Source organism: Pipistrellus kuhlii, unplaced genomic scaffold, assembly GCF_014108245.1.
Source record: "Pipistrellus kuhlii isolate mPipKuh1 unplaced genomic scaffold, mPipKuh1.p scaffold_m20_p_16, whole genome shotgun sequence".
NCBI lineage: Eukaryota > Metazoa > Chordata > Mammalia > Chiroptera > Vespertilionidae > Pipistrellus > Pipistrellus kuhlii.
The window spans coordinates 11,431,799-11,439,041 of NW_023425471.1; positions in this window are offsets into that span (position 1 = coordinate 11,431,799).

Here is a 7,243-nt window from a genome sequence, read left to right on the forward strand (position 1 = left end):
ATCATTTTGCTATCAGGAGTGATCTTCCTATCCTGCTTGTCCTGAAGAAGAAATCAGTCATGTTTGAATGACTCAAGGAGAAGGCAATGTGGCATGAAAGTGTAGGCTGTGTTTAGGTATGGATATTAGTCTCTAAGCATGTCAGGAAATAAAACAACTCTAAATCCTATAGGCAAAAGGAAATGCATTCTTTCCATCAAACTGTGTGGGCTTGAAAGTGGAGTTTTCTTGGTCATAAGCAAGTGTGACCAAGCCCAGCATGTAAGGAACTTAAACAGTTACTCCCATTCTTCTAACAAAAAATAAGCTGAACTGAAAATTGACAACTCTTCTTAAACCCAACAGAAAACTGAGATCACTAGGCTAAATGCTGCCCCTCAAAATGAACGGATAGACTGGTGGATAGTATAGGAAATCAACGTTTTGACACTATTGGACTGCCTTTCTTGAGGATATTGATTTTAAGCTATTCATTAAGAAACAAAACTCAGAAGGTACTTTGACCCTACCCCCCTCTTCTGCCTAAGAGATTCAGAAAGAGGCCTGCTTTGGGAAGGGAGCATTGGCATATCACCTTAAGAATCTTCACCCTAGCATTAGTTAGAAAGACTCCATAGCTAACAGCTAGATCGTCTGTGTCCCATGGATTCTGAGTTGCTTAAAAGCATATTTCTGACATTTTATTTCTGCCCATCCTCAATTACCATTCTAATTTCTGAAATCTAAGACACAGTCTTCCACACCTTTTCTCCAAAAATGTCTAAATACCCAATGTTGCCACAATGTCTTTGGCATGTTCATGCTTATGTGAATTCACCATGCACATGTATTAAATGTTGATTTCCTCCTGTTAATCTGTCTGTGTTCATTTGGTGATTAGTTCAGCCAAAAGCTCTCGAAGGTGGAGAAAAATTATTAATATTTTTAGTCTCCACAGTACAGAGAATCACAACCTAACTGAAGCAGGAGTCCAAAGCAGAAAACAGTGCTAAAAGCCAGTGCCAGGATGGGAAAACTTGTTACTGGCTCCAATATGTATTTGACAAGTTGTTTCAGACTCAGTGTAGTCTAGCTTGAAAGTTAAAAAACTTCAAGAGGGTCTAGTCTAATAGGGACTCCTTAATTCATATTAGTTGTACTTGTAGGTGTCCTACCAGGCCCTCACAGAGAAGAGTAACAATCAGATAAAAATGTCCTAATATTTCCAGCAGAGGGAAGGGAAAAGTAGTAATTTTGAAAAATGCCCAAAGTAACTCATCCTTCATAATAAGGCCTGTCTAAAGAGAAACTATTCACTAGAACGTGACTGACTATAGTTTTACTAGTCTGAATAATCTGAGAGAAGTTAAAAACCCATCTTCTCCTTCCATGAGGGGAGAATCATGCCCAAATATAAGCTGGCCCCAAATCCTATATTACCAAAGGGGTGAAAAACTGAAAGGTACTTGTGAAGTCATAGCTGAAGGGCACAGGCTCACTAAATTCTGAGACCCAATAATCACATTATAGAACACCCCCCTCACCCCACACCTTATCACTCCATCAGCAGAATTAAGACTGCAAGAGCTTCCCACCCCAGACCTTATTTAAGAACAGGGGTGATAAAAATAAGGACACCATAGGAAATTTAGCTTCTGACACCCACAGCTACAGCATACAGTAGACATATTTGAGTCCTGGCCAGGAAAACAAAACACTTCACACTAAATGCCTAGTTACCTCGCCCTCTTTTATCCAATACATATTTGTCTTTCAATAACAACAACAACAACAACAACAAGTACTAAGCATAATAAAAGACAAGAAACACAGTTTGCAGAGACAAATGAACCATCACATCCTGAATCAGACATCTTAGAATTATCATTCCAGAAATTTAAAACTATGTATAATATGCTTAGAGATATAATAAAAAAAATAAACATTAAAAAAATAAGTAGGTAATATAAGTAAAGAGATGTAAACTCCAAGAAAGAATTACAAAGCAGTGCTACAAATTCAAACATTGTAAAATAAATGAAGAAAGTTTCTGATTGGCTCATCAATAGACTGAAGGATCCCAAGTAAAATTTATAGAAAATATCCCTTTATTAACTTTTGGCAGAGAATATGTTTGTATATTTTCAGAAAACAACTCCAAGACCATCTGGATTCCTGAAACAGAGAGGAATAGACAGAAGTGCCCCAGCCATGAAGACAGAAGAGAAATAGTTCAGAGATGAAAGACGCTGGTGACGCCTCACCATACCAGCAGGCAGCAGCTGTGGATTGCTGAAGGATGCCCGGGACCAAACCAGAGATGGTCGGACCTGCATCACCACCATTTGTCCACCAACCAAATCTGAAATATCATGGCTGACATGTATACATAAGGAACTGTTTGACATTGAAATTGGGACTCAAAAGAACTCACTACAGACTGATTCATTTGCCTCTCAGCATAACCATTATGGCTTGTCTCACTTTCAGTTCTTACAAGGGTATTTCTTGGATCACATGATCTCACACATCTAGAAGAAATAATGAACAACATAAGCTGATGAACAAAAACAGACCCAAAGAAAGAGAAGCAGCGATCAGACTCTCATACCTCAGAGGGAAAGTAGAGGAGGGTGGGGGTAAGGGGGAGAGATCAACCAAAGGACTTGTGTGCATGCATATGGGCCTAGCCAGTGGCCATGGACAACAGGGGGGTGGGGGAATATGTGTGGAGGGGTTTGGGATGGGAATGGGGGGATGAGGACAAATATGTGATACCATAATCAATAAAATAAAAAAGAAAACATTATATATATATATATAGTCTATAAGAGATCAAACTCAGAACAAAAGATTCACACAGCATGAAAGTGAAGAAATTAAAAAAAAGGAAATTTTTAAAAAGCAGGGGAAACAATATTCATATCTGACAAAACATACTTCAAAATGAATCCCATAACAAGAGATATTTAAGGTCACTACATTACTAGACATATTGATCCAATAAGAGGATATAACCTTGGGAAACATACATGTACTCAATATAGGAGCAACTAAATATTTCTAAAACAAAATTCAAGAGGATTCTAAGGGAGAGATTGACAGCAATACAATAATAGTAGGGGACTTGAACACCACAATGACTTTAATGGACAGATCTTACAGAGAAAATATCAAAAAGGAAACAATGACCCTAAATGACATACTAGATGATGGATTAAATTGACATTTACAGAACATTTTAGTCCAAAACTACAAAATATGCATTCTTCTCAAGTGCACATGGGACATTCTTAAAGATAGACCACATGTTAGAACAAATCTCTACATGTTCAAGATGATTGAAATCATATAAAGGATGTTCTCAGATCACACTTGCATGAAACTAGAAATAAATCATAATAAAAACACTCAAATACATTCAAACACATAGAGGCTATATAGCATGATATCGAATAATGAATGATTTATCAATTAGATTGAGGAAGAATTTTAAAACATCCTAGAAAAAAACTAAAACAAACACAAAACAACCTCAAATTTATGGGAGACAGCAAAAGCAGTCCTAAGAGGTAAATTCATAGCACTATAGATATACCTCAAGAAACAATACAAATCCTTGGAAAACTATCTAACTCTACAACTAAGATAATTAGAAAGAAAATCCCAGAATAAGTAGAAGGAAGAAAATAATAAAGATCAGAGTTAAAATAAATGACATAAAGACTAAAGAAACAACATAAAAAATCAATGAAATAAAAAGCTGTTTCTTTGAAAAGATAAAAGAGATTGATGGCCAGGCCCGGAGCAGCTGGGTCTGGTGCGGCCAGGCCTGAAGCAGCGGTTGCCAGGCTGGGAGCGGCCAGGCCTGAAGCAGCCGGATCTGGTGTGGCCAGGCCTGGAGCAGCTGCTGCCAGGCTGGGAGCGGCCGGGTCTGGTGCGGCCAGGCCCGGAGCGGCTGGGCCCAGAGCAGCCGGGCCCAGAGCAGCCGGGTCGGGTGCGGCCAGGCCCGGAGCAGCAGCAGCCAAGTCCAGAGCAACTAGGTCGGGAGCGGCAGTGACCAGACCCGGAGCAGCTGGTTGTGGAACGAACCAGAGCAACAGAGGCCAGGCCTGGAGCAGCCAGGCCCGGAACAGCTCGCTCCTCGCCTGCCCCTGCCCCACGGCTGCCTCTCAGACATGGCTGGAAACTTTTGTGGGAACTTGAGGGTCTGCTGAATCAAGCGATGAAGGCTTAGATCTGGCTGTGTTGAGTTAGTATAGGGCTGGGGTGTTGATCTGTGAGTGCCTTGGGTGGGGCCTGGATGAGGCTGGTTGACCTATTTGGAAATGTCTTTTGTGTGAAATGTATCATTGGGCATGTGGAGGTATTATTGATATGAGAAAATGCTAAGTAACTGATTTACTATCTGAAAAGGGATTTACTGTGCTCGCTTCAGCAGCACATATACTGAAAAGGGATTTACTATCGGGGAAAGGGAGGGAGGAAGAGACTGAACATAAACTGCACCTATGGATGAGGACAATGGGGGATGGGGAGGGGGCGGATGTTGGGGTGGGAACCTGGTGGAGGGGGGAAGAAATGAGGAACCTTTGTAATAATTTGAACAATAAAGATTGATTTAAAAAAAAAAGAGAGAGAGATTGATGAATGACAAGCCAGACACATTTAAAGATGAAGAAAATAATACCACATGATCTCACTCATTTATGGTTAATAAAGAACATTATAACCTGATGAACAAAAAGATAGACTCAGAAACAGAGAAATATTGAACAGACTGTTAAATTATAGCGGGAAGGCTGGGGAGTGTTGGGGTCAGGTAAGAGATAAACCAAAGGACTTGTATGCATGCATATAAGCATAACCAATGGACATAAGACACTGTGGAGGGGGTGGGGTGAGGGCATGTGCCAAGCGATATGGGAGGCCAGGGGAAAGTCAATGGGGGAAAAGGGCAACATATGTACTACTATTTGTAATACTTTAAAAAGTAAAATAAAATTTTAAAAAATACAGAGAGAGGACCCCAATAAACAAAATTAGAAATGAAAGAGGTAAAGTAACAAATGACACCATAAAAATACAAATGATTCTAAGAAATTATAATTATATGCCAAAAAAATTGGACAACCAGGTGAAATGGACAAATTCTTAGAAACATGTAATCTTCCAAAACTGACTGAAAAAGAGTGATAAATGTAGAAAAGACAAAAAGAAGACTAATGTAATTCAAGAAATAATACAAAAGTCTCCCAGAAAAAAAAAAAAAAAAATCCTGGACCTAGCAGCTTCACAGGGGAGTTTTACGAAACATTAAAAAAGAACTAAAACCTAGTATCTTCAAACCATTCCAAAAAGTTCAATGGGAAGGAAGGCTTCCAAGCTCTTTTTATGATGCCAAATTATTCTAATCACAAAACCATACAAAGACTGCAAAGAAAGAAAATTACAGGCCAATATCTCAGATGAACATAGATGCCAAAATCCTCAATAAAATATTAGCAAATCTAATCCAGCAATATATTAAAAAGATTTCCCACCATGCCCAAGTGGAATTTATTCCAGGGATGCAAGGCTAGTACAATATTCACAAATCAATAATTGTTATACCCTTATAAACTAATTGAAAAATAAAAAATCTCATGATCCTATCCACAGATGCTGAAAAAGCATTAGACAAAATCTAGCACTCATTTTTTTTTAAATAAAAACAAAGTGGGAATAGAGGGACCATACCTCTGTATAATAAAGGTCATATATGACAAACCTACAGCCAACATCATACTCAATGGGATATCCATTCTCACCACTCTTTTCAACATAGTACTGGAGGTCTTAGCCACAGTGATCACAAGAAGAAAAAAATAAAAGTCATCCAAATAAGAAAAGAGGAAGTGAAATTGTTATTATTTTCAAATCACATGGTATTGTGCATAGAAAACCCTTAACTCCACCAAAAAATGACTAGATTTAATAAATTAATTTAGCAAAATAACAGTATACAAAATTAACATCAAATAATGGCATATACATACATCAATAGTGAACTCTCAGAAAGAGAAACTAAAATAAATCCCATATATATTTGCAAGAACAACAACAACAAAAAATAAGATAACTTGGAATAACTTAACCAAGGAGATAAAAGACCTATATTCAGAAAACTATAGGACATTGAAAAAAGAAATAGAGGAAGACACACACAAAAGGAATAATATACTGTGTTCATGGATTGGAAGAATTAACATCATCAAAATGTCCATACTACCCAAAGCAATCTATGGATTCAACAAAATCCTTACTAAAATACCAACAGCAGCCCTAAACAGTTTGGCTCAGTGAATAGAGTGTCGGCCTGCTGACTGAAGGGTCCCAGGTTCGATTCGGGTCAAGGGCATGTACCTTGGTTGAGGGCACATTCCCAATAGGGGGTGTGCAAGAGGCAGCTGATCAGTGTTTCTCTCTCATTGATGTCTCTAACTTTCTATCCCTCTCTCTCTTCCTCTCTGTAAAAAATCAATAAAAATATTTTTTAAAATAAAATACCAACAGCATATTTCACAGATCTGGAAAAATACTCCAAATATTTATATGAAACCAAAGAAGACCCAGAATAACCACAATAATTTGAGAAAGAAAAACAGCCTTGTACTGGGACAAGAATATACATATAGATTAATGGAACAGATCAGAGAATCCAGAAATCAACACATGCCATAACACTCAATATTTGACAAAGGAGGCAAGAACATAAAATGAAGTTAAAACAGTCTCTTAAATAAACATTATTGAGAAAATTGGATAGGTGCATGCAAAAAATGAAACTATACCACCAATTTACACCACACACAATAATAAATTCCAAAAATTTAAAGGTAAATCGTGAAAACATACAAATCCTAGAAGAAACCATAAGCAGCAAAATCTCAGACATCTCTCCTAGCATATGGTTGATGATAAATCACACAGGGCAAAGGAAACAAATTAGAAAATAAACAAATGGGACTACATAAAAATTGCTTCTGTACAGCAATAAACCATCAACAAAATTAAAAGGGAGCTGACTGTATAGGAGAACATATTTGGCAATGATACATCTGACAAAGGGTTAATATAAAAATATTAATGAACTCATACAATTTAACAAAAGGAAGACAAACAATCCAATTTAAAAAATTGGCAAATAACTTAGACATTTTTCCAAAAAGGACATACAGATTACAAGAAACATTTGAAAAAATGTTCAGTCACTAATCAGTAC